The 22494-nt window shown below is 46.0% G+C and overlaps 1 long non-coding RNA gene across 1 annotated transcript; it reads left to right on the forward strand.

Annotated features, from left to right (window-relative positions):
- The first annotated feature begins 227 nt into the window (after positions 1-227).
- On the forward strand, positions 228-11498 carry LOC143990056 (uncharacterized). Its single transcript, XR_013277129.1, has 2 exons — positions 228-336; positions 10705-11498. It is a non-coding gene; the product is annotated as an uncharacterized LOC143990056 (long non-coding RNA).
- The last annotated feature ends 10996 nt before the right edge of the window (positions 11499-22494 follow it).

A 22494-nucleotide genomic window follows, 5' to 3' on the forward strand; every position in this document is an offset into this window, starting at 1 on the left:
ATATAAAATCGTTAGTTTACAGAGTTCAGTTCCATATTAACTGAGATAATGTGAGAATTCTCATTTAAACTTGACAAGCTTCGCTGTCCAGCAGTCAATCAACAAACAAGTAATGTTAAGCTCAGATTCCAGTCCAGAGTGCTGTGTTAATGATATGAGGTAAGTTTATCACTTCCTCCTACTGATAAAAGAAACTGAATTCCCTGGCACAGATCTGTCAGACACATGTAAGAGCATTAAACTTGCAGGTGGTGAAACAGATAGGTATATAGCCAGGAGGGATATACCCAGGCTTTCCATGACGGGATTGAAATCACTTATCTAGAGTTACTTACAGTAAGTACAATGATCCTTTGACTATTGTGTTACTGAGTTTTTTTCATTTTCAAGAATGAGATTGTGTTTGGCTTTGTAATCTCAGATTTGAAGTGAACCTGTCACAATGTTAGGCATTTGAAGTCAGCCTAACATGTTAAAATTAATGAATGAAAGTGAGATTTCACCAGAATCAGCAGGGCAGAGGCATAGCTTAAAAACACCTAAGACCCAGTGCACAATAAGCCCTTGTACACACGGTCGGACATTCTGACAACCAAATCCGTTGGATCTTGTCCGACGGATTTTGTCCGAAACAGTTGCATACACACGGTCGGACAAAGTTGTCGGAAAATCCGATTGTACATAATGTGATGACGTTCTTTCGTTATGACGGGACTACGTTCACGCTAGTAGCCAATAGCTTTGGTCTAGAAATTTGATCTGAGCATGCGTGGCACTTTGTCCGTCGGAGTAGGCTACACATGATCGGAGTATGTCCGATCAGAGCATTTTGTCTGAAAATTTTACGGACAAGTTGGAAAATTTGGTCTGTTGGACACTCCAACGGAAACAGTCCGATGGAGACCACACACAGTCGGATTATCAGTCAAAACGGTCTGATAGGACACATTCCATCGGAATCTCTGACCGTGTGTACAAGGGCTAAGAGCAAAGGCCCACAAATATTAGATTTAGATTTAGTTCATACTATTCCATCCAGGTAATGAGTGGTTAAACATGTGCATCACTGCAGTGCTTGGCAGCCATGCAGGATGTAATGCACTGCATTGCCATTCATTTTGCATGTGCTTAAAGCGGGAGTCCACCGGGACTCCGCGTTTTTTTTTTTTTTTTAAAAGCCAGCAGCTACAAATACTGCAGCTGCTGACTTTTAAATAGTGACACTTACCTGTCCAGCGCGCCCGCGATGTCGGCACCCGAAGCCGATCGCTCGCTTGTGCCGCCGCCATCTTGGGTATGGGAATCAGGAAATGGAGCCTTTCGGCTTCATTTCCCGGTTCCCTACTGCGCATGCGCGAGCCGCGCGGCGCAATCCGGACGGTCCCCGCTGCCTCTGGGAGCTGTGTGTTTCCCAGCAGGCAGCGGGGCACTTGCTGAAGGGGGCGGGCGCTTGCGGAAAGGGGCGTAACGTACGCCCCTTTCCGCAGAGAGCTAGCCCGGAAGTGGGTGCAGTTACCTGGATTATCCAGGTAACTGCACCCCCCTCCCCCCTGAAAGGTGCCGATTGTGGCGCCGGAGGGGGGGGGGATTCCGATGAGCGGAGGTCCATTTTAGGGTGGACCTCCGCTTTAAATACATTTTCAGAACACAGTTGTGTTATAGCACACCGCCATTCAAGTTCAAAATACTGGATCAGGAGCAATTGTTTTTTTTCCTGTGTTGAGGCCCATTAATAATAAATGGACAATGGTACTATAAGAATAAAGCTTGATGTGGTATGTGCGTTATCGCAACACAAATAGGCATGAAAGGGGCCCAAAAATGTACACTGTATTACCAAAAGTATTGGGACGCCTGCCTTTACATGCACATGAAATTTAGTGGCATCCCAGTCTTAGTCCGTAGGATTCAATATTGAGTTGGCCCACCCTTTGTAGCTATAACAGCTTCAACTCTTCTGGGAAGGCCATCCACAAGGTTTAGGAGTGTGTCTATGGGAATGTTTTACCATTCTTCCAGAAGTGCATTTGTGAAGTCAGGCACTGATGTGGACGAAGGCCTGGCTCACAGTCTCCACACTAATTCATCCAAAAGGTGTTCTATCGAGTCGAGGTCTGGACTATGTGCTGGCCAGTCAAATTCCTCCACCCCAAACTCACTCATCCATGTCTCTATGGATCTTGCTTTGTGTACTGGTGCGCAGTCATGTAGGGCCAACCCCAAACTGTTCCCACAAAGTTGGGAGCTTAAAATTGTCCAAAATGACTTGGTATGCTAATGCCTTAAGAGTTCCCTTCACTGGAACTAAGGGGCCAAGCGCAACCCCTGAAAAACAACTCCACACCATAATCCCCTCTCCACCAAATGATTTGGACCAGTGCACAAAGCAGGGTCCATAAAGACATGGATGAGCGAGTTTGGGGTGGAGGAACTTGACTGGCCTACACAGAGTCCTGATCTCAACCCAATAGAACATCTTTGGGATGAAGTATAGCAGAGACTGCGAGTCAAGCCTTCTCGTCCAACATCAGTGCCTGACCTCACAAATGCGATTCTGAAGGAATGGTCAAGCATTCCGATACACACACTCCTAAACCTTTTGGACAGCCTTCCCAGAAGAGTTGAAGCTGTTATAGCTGCAATGGGTAGGTCAACTCAACATTGAACCCTACGGACTAAGACTGGGAGGCCATTAAAGTTCATGTGCATGTAAAGGCAGGTGTCACAATACTTTTGGTAATATAGTGTATATCCAGCCAGTGTTCCCCGTCCTAGCTGGTCAGTATTTGCCATTCCTCAACAGAAGGGAAATGTCTTAACAGTGAACTCTCATGAGGAGGGGGGATTGTCTCTGCCCTTATTGTAGCCCTGGTCTAGCTACATGGGTCAGGTTGTAGCCCTAGGTCCAACTCATTTGTTCCAAGATCCATGGGGATCAAGGGCATTTTCTTTCGAAAACATGGACATTGTATTGAAGGCAATCTATTATGTCCCGTACACACGACCAGACTTTTCAACATCAAAAGTCTGACGGAATGATTCCGGCAGACTATTCGAACGTGTGTGGGCTGCAGCGGACTTTTGATTTGCAAAAGTCTGACAGACTTTAGAAATGGAACATGTTTCAAATTTTTCCGACAGAACTCTGCCGGACCCAGAAATCTGCTCGTGTGTGTGCTAGTCTGACGGACTAAAACCGACGCTAGGGCAGCTATTGGCTACTGGCTATGAACTTCCTTATTCTAGTCCAGTCATACGTCATCACGTTCGAATCCATCGGACTTTGGTGTGATTGTGTGTGGCCAAGTCCGTTCATTCGGAAAGTCCATCAGAACTCTGTCAGAACTCCGTCAGAACTCCATCGAAAGTCTGACGGACTTAAGTCCTGTCGTGTGTACGCGGCATTAGACCCTAGCTATTCAGGAGCAGATGTCTTTATCCCTTCATGATTGTACGTATCATACCCATAAGGAGGACAAAGGGCATGGATTTCCTATTCCCGTGCTCTTTCTGGGTCTATTAGAATGGCTTGCTTCAGAGAAAAAAAATTGCTTTCCTAAACTTTGAAGCACAGATTTCCTTCTGACGAGGATCTGGCTCTTTCTTAGAACAAAATGCCAAAGCTTTATGCGGCATTTTCCCAAGTGTCTTTTGAAGGCATGGGTATTCTTAAGGATGCTTTGGACAAAAGAATGGACACTTTGCTTAAACATGCTTAGTATTGAGCAGTTACCTATCTCAAGCCAACGATGGCTACAACATGCATCACATGTAACCTTGAAGCTTGGCTTTCCAAATGCAGTCTCATCTAGAGATGGGTACCCCAAGACAACTAATCCTGGAGTATTTTCTTATTTTATTTAAGGCAGCAGGATTTATGACAGGTACCTCTGCTGGATCAGTCATACTTTCAGCAGAATCACCTGTTTTGATTAATTCCTGCATAGCTTTATAGTTAAAGTCCTGGTCAGGAGATCCAGTGGCTAAGATTCATCCAAGGAATAGAAAAAAGAAGTTGGGACTTTGAGTGAGGCATATTATTGGACAATGAATAATTATTAAACATATATTTATTTGTTCCTTCTACAGTGGTGATTTTGCATGTATAATATAAAGTACATGCATGATTACAAATTTTGCAATAAAACATGATTGTAACATAACATGACACATAACATGGTGTGGACAAGTATCCTCCATGACAGGATTCCCTATAGGACTATATAGCAATTTGGGTCTAAAATATATTGCATTATAAGCATGGTAGACCATCTATAGAACATGGCGCATCTGTGTAAGCCCTTGTACACACGGTCGGAGATTCAGACGGAATGTGTCCTATCGGACCGTTTTGTCGGATATTCCGACTGTGTGTGGTATGCATCGGACTGTTTCCGTCGGACCAAATTTTCCAACTTGCTGGAAATATTTTCCGACAAACTGCCTACATTCCTACATCAAAGCTATTGGCTACTAGCCTGAACGTAGTCCCGTCGTAACTAAATAACGTCATCACGTTCTGAATGATCGGATTTTCCGACAAGTTCGTCCAACCGCGCGTATACAACAGTTTCGGACAAAATCCATCGGACAAAATCCGTCGGACAAAATCCAACTGATTTGGTTGTCAGAATGTCCGACCGTGTGTAAAAGGGCTAAGCCTGACGCATTTCGTGGGACAGTGCCGACTCTTCAGGGGCTGATGCAGCATCATTCTATAAAAATATAAATGTATATAAGTGGCCAAGCCTATAAAAATACCCAATGATTGGGAAAAGTAGTAGGTATAAGGGACCAAACTGACAATGCTGGAAATACTCACATCAACTGTGCATGGAAACCAAAGGACAAGGACTGTATAAAAGGGTCCACCGTGGGAGCTGAGGATGGGGCATGCTGAGGGAGCCAAGAGCACTTATAAATTTCTCCTATGGAAGGGTGACCAGGGGGTGATCGATAAACTCGATTTTTGAAAATATAAATGAGTGATTGAGTGGGTAAAATTAATATGATGTGTATGGAGGAAATGGGAAAAACCCATAACCAAATGTGGTGAGATGGAATGTTATACTGGTGATGGATTCGACTTGGACCAAAAATCGTGATTGTCATGAAAAAATAGTAATCAGGTGTATGGCCATAAATAAACATGTGAAGAAGTGAGTGAGCGTGTATGATCACAAAAAGCAAATCGGGGCTGTAGAAAGTAATTTAAATTATAAAAACTTAACTGAATAAACTGAATAGGAAAAAATTGAGCAAAAAGGTGTGAAATGAGCCAAATCATAACAAAAAGAAATAAAAAAATGTGAAAAATTGCATGAAAATCATGCAATACCTCGAGGGGAAAAGAGTGAGAGGAAACAAAAAGATGTGCAGTCTGTGTGATAGAGAGGAAATCAGAAATAGTTATCTGGTGACATCATACAGAGACACGACTCTGAAACATGAAGTGCATGTGTGAAGAGAAAAGCCAGAATGTGAACAAGACTCCCAGTGGGGTCTAAGTAGCACCCAACGCTCCCTGGGCTCCTCCCATATATAATTATGGATAGGAAACCAGCACCCATTGTAGCATGGAAAAATAAATAAAGGGTGTGGTGAGTTCAAAGAGGAAGAAAACACACCACAAAGGGGGAAAGAATAGGTGAAAAATCACATGAGGGTCATGCAAATTCACAAAAAAAGGATAAAGGTGAGGAAAAGCAGGGAAGCATGCGAAAGGTTAAAGAGCACCCACAAAAGTGGACTGACAGGACCAAAACATGAAAAGTGGGATGATAAGGATTCCCTCTAAATTGCACAGAAAAAGGTCCAAGACCACAGTGCATGAAAGGGATAACTGGTCTCTCATGAGTGTTTTTATGCTCTCAGCCTCATCAGCCCACCCCACCCAGCCTCACGCTGGCGTGACAAAGGGGGAGGAGCATCCTCGCCAGGCACCACAGCACAGGACATGCCAGACCATGGAACGCCGGGTACATGAAAGAATGTATATGGACTAATAATACTGAAGGAAATAATTGTATACTGAAGGACATAAGCCAACCACGGTCAGGTAATTTACATGCTCATTGCATGGACCGACAGGGTAGGTGGTTGCTAACCCTATATACGGGCCAATAAGTGCGCCTCCATCCCTAATAATAGTAAATAGTACAATGGAGAAAAGGGTTTGGGACTTTATATGAGACTCATATGTACACTCATACACGTGTGCCTCCATCCCTAGTGGTATGGAATAGAAAAAAGAAGTTGGGATTTTGAGTGAGGCATATTATTGGAGAATGAATAATTATTAAACATATATTTATTTGTTCCTTCTACAGTGGTGATTTTTCCATGTATTGGCTCCTTCACATGGACATGTCCGTGTATGGAGCCCACTCTGCTCAGCGGGGGATCGCTCCGTCGATCCCCGCTGAGCAGGAAGATGACAGGACCGTCTCTGCACATTGTGAAGGGACAGACCTGTCAGAGCGCCGCTCTCCCCTATGGGGGATTGGATGAGGACAGACTGTAGAGTCCGTGGTCACCTGATCAGATCCCCAATCGGATGGAAAAGTAGGTTTTTCTCCCGTCACACTTTTTCGGATCGGAGCGGGTCGGATGTCAGCGGACATGTCACTGCTGACATCCGACGCTCCATAGAGGTCTATGGATGGTCCTCCTAAAAAACTGACAGGCGGACCTGAACGGACAGTCTGTGTGAAAGAGGCCTATATGACAGTAAGTACATGCATGATTACAAATTTTGCAATAAAACATGATTGTAACATAAATAAGATGACACATAGCATAACAAGATTCATCCAAGGAACCTACCCAGAAAACACAGTAGCAGGGTGAAAGGACAGATTCTATTTACCCCCTGGACAAACCAGCAAGCTTCAATGACTAGTTAGTCCCAGGAGGAGGAAGATTGGGGTTCCTTGTACCACAGTGGCTAAACGTTACCCCAAACTTGTACATTCAGAGGCTCATAGGGGAAGGCTACCACCAAGAGCTTTCGGACAGGCCCATTTAAGGTTTTATTCTCACATCTGTTACGAAGGACCCTGTGAAGGCCTCAGCATTGTTGTCCCTGTAATGCCCCGTACACACGAGCGGACTTATGTCCGACAGACTTCCAAAGGAGTTCCGTCGGAGTTCTGCTGGAATTCCGACGGAGTTCTGACAGACTTTTCGGCCGAACGGACTTGGCCACACACAATCACACTAAACTCCGACGGATTCGAACGTGATGACGTACGACTGGACTCGAATAAGGAAGTTCATAGCCAGTAGCCAATAGCTGCCCTAGCGTCGGTTTTAGTCCGTCGGAGTAGCATACACACGAGCGGAGTTTTCGAAGGGGACCGGGTCCGGCGGAGTTCCGTCGGGAAAATTTGAAGCATGCTTCATTTCTAAAGTCCGTCAGACTTTGGCGAATCAAAAGTCCGTTGCAGCCCACACACGATCGGATAGTCTGACGGACTCGGTCCTTCGGACTTTGGATGTTGAAAAGTCCGCTCGTGTGTACGGGGCATTAGAGGAACTGGTCAACCAAAGGGTGTTAATACCAGTACCCACAGAACAGATGAACCTAGGTTTCTGCTCTCATGTTTTTGTGGTTAAGAAACTGTCCAGAAGATTTCCTCTCATTCTGAATTTGAGCAATCTTGAGCAAGTTCATGTCTCAATAAAGAGAACCTGTAATAAAGCAGCATCACACAAGGAACTTTTTGTCCCCAATGTGATTAAAAAATAGTTTAGTGAAAAAAAAAGTATAAAAAAATAGTTACACCCAAGCACTGAACCCCATCCCCACATAAACAAACATACAAATGTAAATACCTGTGTCATTTTGGCTAGATATGTTACATATCACCACACATGCTGGAGTGAGAGCAATAATTCTGGGTCCATATTCAGGGTTAACTTCAATCTGATGAACTGTATGGGTTTTTAAAGCATTGTCTAGTTTGTTGCCTTTTCATGGATGTATGCAATTTTAAAGTGATACTAAACACACAGTATTTTATTTACATTGTCCCTTCTATTTCTGTATGTGGATGAGGGCACTGTAATTATCAATTATCAATTAACATCAAGTTTTCAAACAACAAGTACCTTTTTCCTAATCAATATACAGCTGTCACATGACCCAGATCTCTCTCAGCCTGTCTGCAGGGAAACATAAACAGGAGGAACTTCTAGTACTCTGCTGCTGATTACATGTTCAACATTTAAAAAACAAACAATCAGCCTTTGGAAAACCAGGTAAAACAAAACAACAGTTATAGGCTCCCCTCCAGCCTGTGTCTTAGAATAACAGGGTGGTGAAGACTCCATCAATCAAGATGTAATATCCCATCCCCTTTGTGTCTAGCTTGGTAGTGGGCATGCAGGAGGAGGGAGGGGGTGGGCTGTCATTTACCACTGTGTATACGCCCACATGTGTGATTCTTTAGTTACATGGGTTGCTCAGATGTGATAGGGAGGAAATGCTCAGCATACAATCTCACTGAAAATTGAGCATGTGCAGAGCTGCCAACACTGCTCTGCAAAATCCCTAGCTGAATTGGGGACATGAACAGAAGGGGGAGATAGAAAACAGCAGGATCAACCAGGTATTTTTGCAGAATACAGAAAACAAATCTTATAGTGACCGAGTGAGTATGAACAAGCATGTGATACACCATTTATAGATCATTTTTTATGATGTGGGTTTAGTGATACTAAAGCTTGACATGTTGGGTATTTACATGAAATTCGCAGCTCAACTTACCGATCAGCCTGCTAACCAACCAAATTGTCCTGTCTTAGCCCACGTACACACGGTCGGAGATTTTGCCAACCAAATCCGTCGGATTTTGCCCGTCGGATTTAGTCTGATGGATTGTGTCTGAAACTGTTGCATACACACGGTCAGGCCAAGTGGTCCGATTTCGCAGGTGGCCAAGAACGCGGTGACATAAGCCGTGTACGGCGGGACTAGAAAAAGGAAGTTCAGCTCCATGTCCAGCACCCTTTGGGCTCCTTCTGCTGATCTCGTGTCTATCGCGTGTTAGTAGAAGTTTGGTGAGAGACGATTCGCTCTTTTCAGATTTGTGATTCAGATCGCTACAGCTCTTCAGTTTCTGCTTGTCGGTGCGTATCTGATAATCAGCGCGTGCAGTCAGTAAGTATTTGTTGATCATTGTGGACTATATCTTGGTATAGTACGCTTTGAAAGGCAATGCTTATTGTCTGCTTGCTTCTGCTATTCAGGTCGTTCTTTCAGGCTTTGCTGTTTATCTGTGCTTTCTGGTGTCCGCTCTGACCAGCCGAACATTTTCAAACCATGTTTCCTCTACGTACTCGTCGTAGAGTTTCTTCTGTGCAGGGGCTTCGTGTTGGGGTTGCTACTTTGACACAAGCCTGGTCCATGAACAGGGAGGGGAGGCGTTTGTGGACCAAGAATTGGTTGCGCCTGCGTGACCAGTTCTCGCACATGCCTTTGCTCCGTGAGATCCAGGAGAATAATCCTGATGATTTCAGGAATTATCTCCGGATGACGGACCCCGTTTTTCACCGTCTGCTGGCTTTGCTGACCCCTTATATCAGCAGGCAGGATACCTGCATGCGGCAAGCCATCACTCCGGAGCAGAGGCTCATCGCCATGTTGCGCTACTTGGCGACAGGGAGAAGTTTTCAGGACCTCAAGTTCTCTACAGGCATCTCCCCCCAGGCTCTGGGCATCATTATTCCAGAAACCTGTTCTGCCATCATTCAGGTCCTGCAGAAGGACTATATGAAGGTAAGTTTTATCCTTTAACATCACATTCTATGTATTTCATGATTGCTAATGTCTTGAATTTCTTTCCTCATTCCCTAATTACCATCATTGCAATATGCTCTAATTTAGATGCTCTGCCCCTTTGTCCTCAGGCATATTTGCCTCACTAACTTCCCCACCATGCTCTTCTTGGCCCATAAAACTATAGTCTAGTCACTTAACAATGTCTTTTGGCAGTTCCATAGTATTGCTTTCCCCTAAACACCCCCTAAAATGTCTACAAATGTGATGTGTGTGCTTCAATTCACGCAGAGTGTTTTTTTTTTCTTTTTTTGGGGGGGGGGGGGGGTTGTGCCAAACTCATTAGGAACCCTCCTCCCCCCAACTGCTAGGCCAGCTGATAGCAATCCTCTATCTGTTGACTTTACCAAACCCAATACACACTATACCTACCTTTTTGATGCTCACATTTATGGATGAATTCACCTAAGCATGTAGTGTAAGGGCCTGCCTCAATACTTTACCCCTTTTTTTTTTTTTTGCTTTTAACCTATTAATTATCTGGATATGTAATAGCAGAATGTCAAACAGTGCTTACATTTTGATTATTTTTTTGTATTCTGACACTTCTTACCTGCCCGGTGGGCTGCCAATAGTGTAACTAAGGAGGGGCTTCCCAAAGTATCACACATTATTTAGGCATTCAGCTCTCAATCAAGTGGAGAGGGTTACCTGTCCTAAACACCCCCCCCCCCTCATTTTTTAGCAAGGGCCCATCAGATGGGGGGGGGGTGATGACTCTCATAAGGGGACATTAGACTTTAGGCTTTAAATACTCAGTTCCCAAAATGTTTAACTAATTTTGTCACAAAATGTTTGTGTCTAATCTGCTTGGAATGTTGATTGGTCAAATTAATAATTTTTGTTCTTGTTTCAATCCACAGTGTCCTTCAACGCCACAGGAATGGCAGACTGTGGCCTCCCACTTTGCCAGTCGTTGGGACTTTCCCAATTGTGGAGGAGCAATAGATGGGAAGCATGTCCGCATCGTCCCACCACCCAACTCGGGGTCATACTATTTTAACTATAAGGGGTTTCATAGTATTGTGATGTTGGCGGTGGTGTCTGCGACAAGTTTTTGTATGTGGACGTGGGGCAAAATGGACGGATGTCGGATGGTGGAGTGTTCTCACGGACGGAGTTCTACTGGCGTCTCCAGAGTGGCAGTCTGGGCTTGTCACCCCCAGAGGAGAATCAGGAAGGACATTTGTCTTTGTCGCGGATGAGGCGTTTGCCCTGACGAACCATCTGATGCGGCCTTTCCCCATGAGGACCCTCACCCTGGACCAGAGGATTTTTAATTTCCGCCTGTCCAGAGCCCGAAGAGTGGTGGAGAACACTTTTGGTATACTGGCCAGCTGGTTCCGCCTTTTTCTTACGCCTATTCACATGGCAGAATACAAACTGAATCACATAGTGCTGGCGTGCTGTGTTCTGCACAATTATTTGAAAAAAGTTTCTGCGAACTATGCGGTCTCAGTTGGCCAACAAGAAGCAGACTTGATGGACAATGCAGATAACCTCACGTGCCTTCAACATGCTCATCCTGGCTTGCCTCCCCAAAGCGCCCGTGAGGTTAGAACATAATACATGGACTACTTTGTGGGTAGGGGGGCCATTGATATGCCAGACAATGTCTGAGCGGCATTTTAAAATTACATTTTTATCTGAAACTCCATTTACTGCTTGGCTTGGTTTTATGTGTCTCCTAGGTATAATTAGGTTTGATCAAGTTGTGCCCATTTCACCAACAGTGCAAACCCAAGTTCAGTGCAAGATGAGGGGACCGTCTCTTCTTTCAATAATGTTATTATGTTGTGGGTCTGCTACACACACACCTTCTTTTTTGTTAACTAATGTATGTAGTGCATTAGTGACCCAAATCATGCTCATTTTCAGCACCATGGCAGGAAAATGACATGATTGACCAAATTTACACATCACTGTGGGTGTTTTTTAGTAAAGGCACATCCACTATGCACTACAAGTGCACTGCAAAAGTACACCTGAAACTGCCCTGGGAGTGCAAAGTGGAGTTGCCTTTAGTAAATCACACTCCTTCTCAGCACAAACTTAAATTGTACTCCAAATACATTTTTGGTGCCATGAAAAAAAAAGCCACACATTGTCGCTAATTGAACTGTTTAATCCAACCACATTCACATGTGCGTTTTGAAAAGGTTTGTACAACCAACCTAGAAATTGTGTTTTTTAAAAACTGAGTTTATTCAAAATTTGGTTTAATTATTGTTTTGGTGTAAACAGGCATATATCTAACTGTAAAATACAGAACACAGGAATATACAAAGTTCCACTTTGAAAAGTGAAGACAATATCAGACATGAGTATGTACAAAATGGCCTGATCTTGCCTTCATCACATGGGGTGTCACCCCTGAAAAATCCAAATTTGGAAGATGCACACAGTGTGTCAACATGTGCTATCTCCCATCATGGGGGATCAATGTACATGCTTTGGGGCTGCAACCCCTTCATCTCAGACACTAAACACAAAACACATACATTGATCCCCCATGATGGGAGATAATGCATGTTTCCACACTCTGTGCATCTTCCAAATGTCGAATTTGGAGAACTACATTTTGGTCTTAAAATTAAAAAAAATAAGACCCTATCTAGTTTGGGGTGTTTCACACTCTCCCCAAAACATCAATGATGTTTTTCAAATTTAAATTAACATCATTGATGTTTTGCAGGATATGTTCCCAATACCCATTGCACCCCATTATCTCCCTGATCTGGGCACGTTCACTGGTAAAACGGAAATCTTCTTCCACATCACCTATAAAACAAAACAAAAAAAACATGTAATTTAAATATGGTGACATACATTGATGAGCTTACCGGAAGCTGTGTTCTCCGACACTCACCTGTTGTGGTGACAATTTGCACAACCTACACGATCTCTCCTTCCTCCTCCTCCTGCTCCTCTGTTTGTTCTTTTGGAAGTTGTCCTTCTTTGTGAGGGGTGGGGTCCCTGGTGTCCTCATACTTGCCGAGTCTTCTCTCCCCTATGAGATTTGAAAAAATTAAATAATTATCACACAGAGGGCAGAATAAACAATATGAAACATTGTTTGGAAGTGTTGTTCAATTGTTTATTTTGGCCGAGCTTCAAGGTCATAACATTATTGGGGACACTGTGTTCAGCTGGAATACTTATCTGCAGAAGGATGTTTCCTACGAACGAATGAAACCATGAACTTGAAAGTGGCCATTTTAAAATGCACAACATGAACTCAAAGCACATGGAGCAGTATGCAAGCAATAATAATCATATGAACACACAACAACTACTTACTTTTGTCCAGAACACGCTTGATCCTTATGTACTGCTCGTGCTCCCTCAGTTTCAGGTCTGACCAGCGTTTTCTTAGTTGATCCATGGATCGGCGTACCCCAAAATTAGGCAGAAGACACTTCACAACTTTATTCATGATCTTGGCCTTTCTGATATTTGGGTTTGGGTAAGGTCCATATTTCCCATCATAGTCGGTCATGTTCAATATGTCGACCATCTCCAACATCTCTCCAAAAGACATATTTGCGGCCTTAAATCTTGTCTTCCTGGATCGGGACGTTTCAGGCTCCGGCCTTTCCTCACCCTCCTCCTCGTTTAGTGTAATTATTAGTGCGCACCTGTGTTCTCTCCGCCATGTGCTCTCCCCACTGCGCCGGAAGCGAAGGGGCGGGGAATAGTCTGGACTCTGGAAAGAACGTCAGGGGCGGGCGGAGTTGCACGCATGCGCACTGTATATAAAACGTAACACGTGTGTGTCGTCCGTACGATCTGTGAACAGAGGGAGAAGCTGAGGCGACGAACACGCAAACGAAGGTAAAATTTTGAACTTGGCACATCACTAGGCTACACTGCTTCTAGATTGAGGCCTGCATTAGTGGAGTTTAGCCTGACATTAGGGTTTGTCTTGTGTTGTGTCTTGCAGACATGGACGGGTTTAATGACTACAGCTTCCTCCCTCTATTCATCGATAAATATCGAGACCTGCCAGTCCTGTGGCAAAACACCCATCCTTTCTACAGTAGCAGACCAAAGAGGCAGGCAGCAATAATGGAACTGGTTGAGTTTGTGAAGCCGGTGGTCCCCAGGGCAGATGAGAAATATATCAAAAAGAAAATTGGGAACCTCAGGGGTACATATCTGAAGGAGAGGAATAAGATGGTGAAGTCCATGAAATCAGGAAATTCAGCAGCTGACGTTTATGTTCCCACCCTGTGGTATTATGACAGGATGAATTTTCTGTCAGACCAGGCTGAGGCCAGACAATCACTCTCTACTCTTCCTTCCACGCGTCCTATGCTCCATTCCACACCCGCTGAGTCTTCCGACGCCCAACCTGGGCCTTCCACTCAGGAAGAACTGGAGGAGCCCAGCTTGAGCCAGGTATAGTATTGTTGTACATATTTGTGGAGTCAAAATTAATGATGTTAACTTGATTTCTGCTCCCTAATTGGTGAGTTTTGAAAGTGTTTCACATATCAATAGACAGTAGTGGCCAAAACCTTTGGGACAATAAAGAAAAATGCTGGGCTCAGAATGATAGTCTTTTCTATTGGTTACTGTTAGGTGTGACCTCAACAAGTCACCTATTTGTCAGGTTATGTTACCGTTTCCCAATTGTTAGTTAGAGTTCTTATCTAAGCAAAGAGACACGGAGGTATTCAGTATTTCTGCTCAGAAGTCCGTCGTAACTCTGACTCTCTCTGACTGACTCTGAGCTCTTTATTACTTCTCTTTTATAGACAGAAAAGAGCAAACATCAGCAGTGTAAAAAAACAACATTTTTGCAAAGAAAAGACAATTCTCCGGGTGTTATCAGCTGATAAGACAATCTTCTGGGCGTAGACTGCTTTTTAGGGCTGATGCGGCCTCTTCTTGATGAGTACGTGACAATAGATGACGAGTCCTTATTTTACTGAGAAGTATAAAGAAATACAAGTATTTAGTAAGACATACGGTCAACCATTTTGTTTAGACACCCCTTAATCCTTACATTACCAATTTGCAACAGTGTTGATGTAAAAATTGTGTGTGTTTGATGAACCAAAAACTCAAACTATGTCCCTTTTTCATACACGGGAAGAACTCAGCCAGGACCAGGAGGGTGTGGAATGCAGCAGCCAGGAGGTGGCTGTGAAAAGTGGCAGCCAGGAGGAGGCGGGGGTAAGCGGCAGCCAGGCGGTGGGCAGCCAAAGGAGCCTCACCGAATGCCAGGTCCCTCCCCTCCGCCTTCCACGTAGAAGGGCGAGAAAGGGGGGGAATGTTGAGGAGTCGGCACTGAGGCTGATTGGTGAGGCTTCTGTGGCACTACAAGCAAAACCAACACACCAAGAGGCCTTGGCCGCCTTGTTTGTGTGCAAGCTTGAGAAAATGGAGCAGGGGCAACAGGTCTTGTGTGAGCAGGTTATTCTCCAAACCCTCAACACGGGTCTGTTTGGCCAAATGACACCAGAATCACACTTGTGTTATTTGGCCCATGCCCCTGCTCCTCCTCCTCCTTCTGCCACACCTCCAGCACCACAGCCACAGCCTGGAAGGAAGCGTGTAAGGAAGACCAGAGTGTGATGACCTGGGTTCAGTCTGGTCTGCCAGAAGATTCATCCTGTTGTAGTACCACAGCCTGGGAACATAGATGTCATCTGCTGCTGTTCCAGGTTTCATGGACTTCAGGACCAGACTTCTCTCCCTCAGGTATGTATTCCTCAGGCCACCAATTTTTGCGTTTAATTAGCTGATGTGTGCCCTGGGGGCCAAAGGCTTCACGAATCTCCCCAGTTTCAACATTGCTGCCTCCCTCTTTATCTGTTACTGACACCGAAATAAAGGTATTTTTTGTTTGGATGAAATACTTGCATATGTGTTTTCCTTACAAAAGGCCAGTTTATTTGTGAGCAGGCAGGTACATTTCCAAAAAACAAAGTGAAATAAATAACAAGGGGTGTTAACACTAAACAACCTCCTGTAGATTAACCCCCCTGACGGTATTCCCGAGTCTGGCTCGGGGTGGAATTTTTATACCAAGAGCGGTAACCCCGAGCCAGACTCGGGACTGCATCGCTGGATCCAGGAGGAGGTTTACTTACCTTCTCCCTTGGATCCAGCGTTGTCTCCCCGCTGTACAAGCGAGCCGTGTCTCGCTCGATCTATCATGGAGCCGGTCTCCGTTCCCTGCGAGCATTGCGACGCACGGGGACGGAGATCGGCGCCAAATTCAAAAAGTGAAACACACACAGTATACATACAGTATAATGTAATCTTATAGATTACTTTGCTGTATGTAAATATTTCACATCCCCTTTGTCCCTAGTGGTCTGCCCAGTGTCCTGCATGCAGTTTTATATTATAAAAACTGTTCTTTATGCCTGGAAACTGGAGATTGTCCATAGCAACCAAACTGTCATTTTACATCAAAAATGGTTTTAGACCAGCTAGAAAACAGCGATAATAAATTGTAATCACTCGCAGAATTGAGCGATAGCGATTTGTGGGGAGATCCGTCATCAAATACTGAAAAGTAATGACAGTGACAATTCTGCAACTGAGCAAATTTCAGTGTTTTTGATTTGATTACATTATTGAATAATTTTTATTATTGTTATATTATTGTTTGGTACACTTATTTATAGTTATTTATTATATTATAATTTATGATTTCATTTTTCAAACTTTATCATACCCGGGATGTCTGCTAGACTCTGGTTTGGACAGATTTAAGAGATTTATTCCTAAAGCCGCGTACACACGGGCGGACTGTATGGCCTACTTAGTCCGTCATACAATCCGACGGACAGTCCGTCCTACTTTCGAATGAACGGACTTGACCACACACGGATGCACAAACAGTCCGTCGAAAGCTTGCGCGATGACGTGTACAGCACTTACGACGGGACTAGAAATAGGAAGTCCAATACACAGCAATGCAACCTTCCGCCGTGTAAATCCTTTCTGAGCATGCGCCATTCTTAGTCCGTCGAACTAGCCTACTGACGAGCGGATTGTCCGCTGAAACCAAAGTATGACGGACAGAATTTCGAAAAATCCGAAATACTTAGTACGCCAGACTGCACGCTGAAAAAGTCAGCTGAAGCCCACACACGAGCGGACTGTCCGCTGAAATGTGTTTCGACGGACTAAGTAGGCCATACAGTCCGCCCGTGTGTATGCGGCCTTAGAATTACGGGACTACAATATAAAACGCCAAATTTTCATGCAAAATAATGGTACCGCTTTTAGCACCTAAAATCCGAAATAATCGTACCGCCAGGGAGGTTAAAAAAGAAAAAGAAAATCTCAAAAATCAAATAATGTTGTTGTTGTTGTAAGTTTACACAAAGAAAAAAAAAATAAGGAGAAATGAGCAAAGTGTCTTTAAAGGAGATTTTTAGGGAATCCCCCCCCCAAAAAACATCCCAAAAATAAAAAAAACAAATCAAACATTGTGTAGATGTGACGCAAACTAAAATTGTATTGCTGAAATGGTTAAAAAAGAGTAATGAAATCCGTTCGGGAGAAGTGTGTGTGACTATGAGCATCAAAAGAAGTTGGTTCTTGCAGCATTGTAAAGAACAAGAGAATGCGCTTGATGAATGATTTTTGAACATTGCAGCGTGACGAATGTGCTATATCGCTTAGGAGTAGTGATGGACGAACTTCCGACGGGACGTTTCGCGAACGCGAAATGCGAACGGACCCAAACGTTCGCGAAACCGAACGTTCGCCGCGGGCCCCATTGACTTCAATGGGAGGCGAACTTTGCAAACCTTCATGTCGAATTTGCGGCCACGTGGTAATTATTAGGGGGTAAAACGTAGTCCCACCATCTGGACAATGACATAATACATGTATGAGGTGAATTTGGGATCGATAACTACAAGCATTTTTATTTTATTTGGGAAATTGTTCTAACAATTCAGGACTATGGAGCTAATGAAGGCAATGGAGGAGAGGGAAGGTCAGGGACCAGGGTAGGCAAAGAAGAGGGTGCAGGAGATGATCACCAGCAGCGTGACATACCGGAATGACACATGCACCGTGATAGAGGCATCTGACAGCAGCACCGTAATACAGAGCACTGACAGCAGCACCGTGACATACAGCGCTGACAGCAGCACCGTGACATACAGCGCTGACAGCAGCACCGTGACATACAGCGCTGACAGCAGCACCGTGACATACAGCGCTGACAGCAGCACCGTGACATACAGCGCTGACAGCAGCACCGTGACATACAGCGCTGACAGCAGCACCGTGACATACAGCGCTGACAGCAGCACCGTGACATACAGCGCTGACAGCAGCACCGTGACATACAGCGCTGACAGCAGCACCGTGACATACAGCGCTGACAGCAGCACCGTGACATACAGCACTGACAGCAGCACCGTAAGCAGCCCCAGGAGGAAGTCAGCACAGCACAGGGATGGTGTGATCCCCTCATAATAAGAACCCCCAGGAGGAAGTCAGCACAGCACAGGGATAGTGTGATCCCTTCATAATAAGAACCCCCAGGAGGAAGTCAGCACAGCACAGGGATATCATAAGCAGCCCCAGTAGAAATATGACACCGCTCAACCTCTTCAAAGAGGAGGGTAGGGGCATATAGTACGGTGTGCTTTTTTGGGTCAAGGAAGTGAGCCAAATGAATTAAGAAGGTCTGTGTGCTTGATTAAAAAAATAGTTTATAGACATATACATGGTCTACTGGTCACATGTGTTGAATTCCTCCGAGATCCATGCCTCATTCATTTTTAGAAATGTGAGGTAGTTAACACTGTGGTGAGCTAGGCGAGTACGCTTATCGGTCACAATCCCCCCTGCTGCGCTGAACGTCCTTTCGGACAGGACACTGGATGAGGGGCAAGCCAACAGTTCGATTGCAAATTGGGCAAGCTCTGGCCAGAGGTCAAGCCTGCCCACCCAGTAGTCTAGGGGTTCATCACTCCTCAGAGCGTCCACATCGGCCGTTAACCCAATGTAGTCGGACACCTGACGGTCTAGGCGTTCCCTGATGCTGGATCCGGATGACACCTGTCGATGGGTCGGCTGAAAGAATGACCTCATATCCGAAGTCACCAACACATCTTCAAACCGGCCTCTTCTTGCAGGCGCTGTTGGATTGGTACCCGCAAATCCTTCTCTGGGAGTGGGAATTGCTCCTCTGCCAGCGCACGCAAAAGCAGAATGCAGCATTTCTCGAAGCAAGGCCTGGAAGTGCTGCATTCTGACAGCCCTCTGCGACGGCGGTAACATTTCCGCCATTTTGTGTTTGTACCGGGGGTCTAAGTACGTTGCCACCCAGTACTGGTCCTTGACCCTCATGCTTTTTATACGGGGGTCCCTATTAAAACACTGGAGCATGAAGGCCCCCATTTGCACTAAAGTGGAAGCGGTGTGGTGGCCTGGCTCCTGCTCATCATCCAGGATAATGTCGTCCTCTTCATTCTCCTCTCCCCATCCTCGCACAACAGGGATCCCAGAAAGGTTTAAAGCATGCTCTTCTTGCTCCTGCTCATCCGCCCCGGCACCATCCTCCTCTGACTCCTCATCAGACTCCTGTTGTTGACTTGTCTCAGATAGAGTAGCCCCCCCTGGGAATTCATCCAGCATTGCGACTTCCTCATCTTCCCGCTCCTGCTCCTCCACAGCCTGATCAATGACACGACGCAATGCACGCTCCAGAAAGAAGGCATAAGGTACCATGTCACTGATGGCGCCATGGCTGCGACTGACCAGTTTGGTGATCTCCTCAAATGGCCGCAGAAGTCTGCATGTGTCGCGCATGAGCAGCCACTGGCGCGGTGAAAAAAAACCCAGCTCCCCAGAACCGTTTCTTTCGCAGAGTTCATACAGGTAGACGTTAACTGCACGTTTCTGCTGGAGCAGCCTATCAAGCATATAGAAGGTTGAGTTCCATCGCGTCGGGCAATCGCAAATAAGACGTCTGACCGGCAGATGGTGTCGCCGCTGAATGTCAGCAAGGCGAGCCATGGCCGTGTAAGATCTTCTGAAATGGGCCGAGATTTTCCTTGCCTGCCGCAAGATGTCCTGGACCCCAGGGTATTTGACAAGGAATCGCTGCACGACCAAGTTTAAGACGTGTGCCATGCACGGCACGTGCGTGATTTTGCCCTGTTTCAATGCGCTAAGCAGATTGGCACCGTTGTCACACACCACTTTACCAACTGTCAAATTGAGCGGTGTTAGCCACTCATCTGCCTGTGAACGCAAAGCTGAAAGGAGTGCCGGGCCAGTGTGGCTCTTTGCTTCCAGGCACAACAGACGCAGCACGGCATGGCAACGTCTCACCTGGCATGTGGAATAGGTTCTGGGGAGCTTGGGCGGTGCAGTGGAAGAGACGCTAGCAGCGGAAAAGGAGGAGGCAGCTGAGGAGGAGAGGGAGGAGGATGGAGTAGGAGGAGGAGAAGAAGAGTCAGGCCTGCATGCAATCCGTGGCGGTAAAACCAAATCTACACGGGTGCCACGGGTTACATGCTTGACGGCCGTCAGAAGGTTCACCCAGTGGGCAGTAAAACTGATATACCTTCCCTGCCCGTGTTTGCTAGACCACGTGTCTGTGGTCAGATGTATCTTGGCACCGACACTGTGTGCCAGAGATACATTCACTTGCCGCTGAACATGGCCATATAGCTCTGGGATGCCCTTCTCTGAGAAATACTTCCTTCCTGGGACCTTCCATTGTGGTGTTCCAATGGCCACAAATTTGCGAAAGGCCTCCGAGTCCACCAGTTTATATGGCAGTAGTTGGCGGGCTATGAGTTCTGACAAGCCAGCCGCCAACCGTTGGGCAAGAGGGTTATCCGGCGTCATCATTTTTTTACGCTCAAACATTAGGCCCACGGAAGCCTGCCTTTTTGCAGAAAAATGTGAGCTTGGCGTGATGGAAGGTGGAGTGGAGGACAATTGTGAGGAGAGAGGAGAAGGAGAAGTAGAAGACGAGGCTGGACGGTGAGAGCCTGCAGTGTGGCTTTGTGTGTTCCGTTGCTCCCACTGGGCTCGGTGATGGCTGCTCATGTGCCTTCTTAAGGCGGTCGTCCCTAGGTGAGTATTGGGCTTACCGCGACTAACGCGTTGACTGCAAAGATTGCAGATGGCAACGCTATTGTCAGCAGCGGACACGTTAAAAAAAGCCCACACTGCGGAGCCATGTGCCGGTGTCCTGGGAGCGCCAGATGTGACCGTACATGGTCGATGACTCGCTCCTGATACATTTGCAGTCTGCTTTGTCCCTGCTGTGCAATGTAAGTCATTGCTGCTTCTCCTCCCTATCTGCTGGTCCATATCTCCCTCTGAACTCCCCTCCTCTTCCTCTCTTGTGGGCACCCACGTGACATCACTAGACACGTCATCATCAACGTCACCTTCCCCACCGCTATAAGTAGAGATCTCGGAGTAGGCAGCAACACCGGGGACCAACCTCCTCCTTGGGCTGATCTGGGTACTGGCGTCAGACTGCTGAGTAGCGCTTGTTGCTACCTCCTCTTCCTGATCCAATACCAAGAGTGGCTGCGCATCAGAAATGTCCTCTTGATATGGATCGGAAAATAATTCCAGTGACTCAAGCGGAAGGTATGTGGTGGTGGTGGTGGTGGTCGTGTTGTTGGTGGTAGTGTCTTTGGGGGTGCACATAGCAGAGAGTGAAGAAGAGGGTGCAGATCGAGAGGATGAGGAGGGTGCAGAAGAGTAAGGCTGAGCGAGCCACTCAACCAAGTCTGGTGCATCCTTTAAAGTAATTGAACGCACCTTCTGCAACTTCCCACTTTGGCTCAAGCCTGTTGCTCCTGCCCTACCCCTACCACCCCTGCGGAAGGGCCTGCCTCTTCCTCTGCCTGTCATTTTTTAAATGACCCTGTGACAAAACTCTTAGTCCCTATACCGATGAAGGACTGCTGCAGTATAGGGCAGCGGTCAGCAGTGGTGCACGTCAACCCTATCTATTGTGGACCGATAGCGGTCCTTACAGAACAGCAGACTGTACCGCACTCAAGCCTATGTACCGTAGCACCCTATACCAAGTTACCAGTCCTTATAAGAACTTTTGTGGACCAAGCAGGTTGTGTATTAGTGTTTAGCAGACTGTACGTCAGTCCCTATACCGCTGAAGGACTGCTGCAGTATAGGGCAGCGGTCAGCAGTGGTGCACGTCAACCCTATCTATTGTGGACCTATAGCGGTCCTTACAGAACAGCAGACTGTACCGCACTCAAGCCTATGTACCGTAGCACCCTATACCAAGTTACCAGTCCTTATAAGAACTTTTGTGGACCAAGCAGGTTGTGTATTAGTGTTTAGCAGACTGTACGTCAGTCCCTATACCGCTGAAGGACTGCTGCAGTATAGGGCAGCGGTCAGCAGTGGTGCACGTCAACCCTATCTATTGTGGACCGATAGCGGTCCTTACAGAACAGCAGACTGTACCGCACTCAAGCCTATGTACCGTAGCACCCTATACCAAGTTACCAGTCCTTATAAGAACTTTTGTGGAACAAGCAGGTTGTGTGTTAGTGATTAGCAGACTGTACGTCAGTCCCTATACCGCTGAAGGACTGCTGCAGTATAGGGCAGCGGTCAGCAGTGGTGCACGTCAACCCTATCTATTGTGGACCGATAGCGGTCCT

The sequence above is a fragment of the Lithobates pipiens genome, unplaced genomic scaffold (genome assembly GCF_037356315.1).
Source record: "Lithobates pipiens isolate NorthernLeopardFrog02 unplaced genomic scaffold, aLitPip1_a1.2 Scaffold_18, whole genome shotgun sequence".
NCBI classification, from domain to species: domain Eukaryota; kingdom Metazoa; phylum Chordata; class Amphibia; order Anura; family Ranidae; genus Lithobates; species Lithobates pipiens.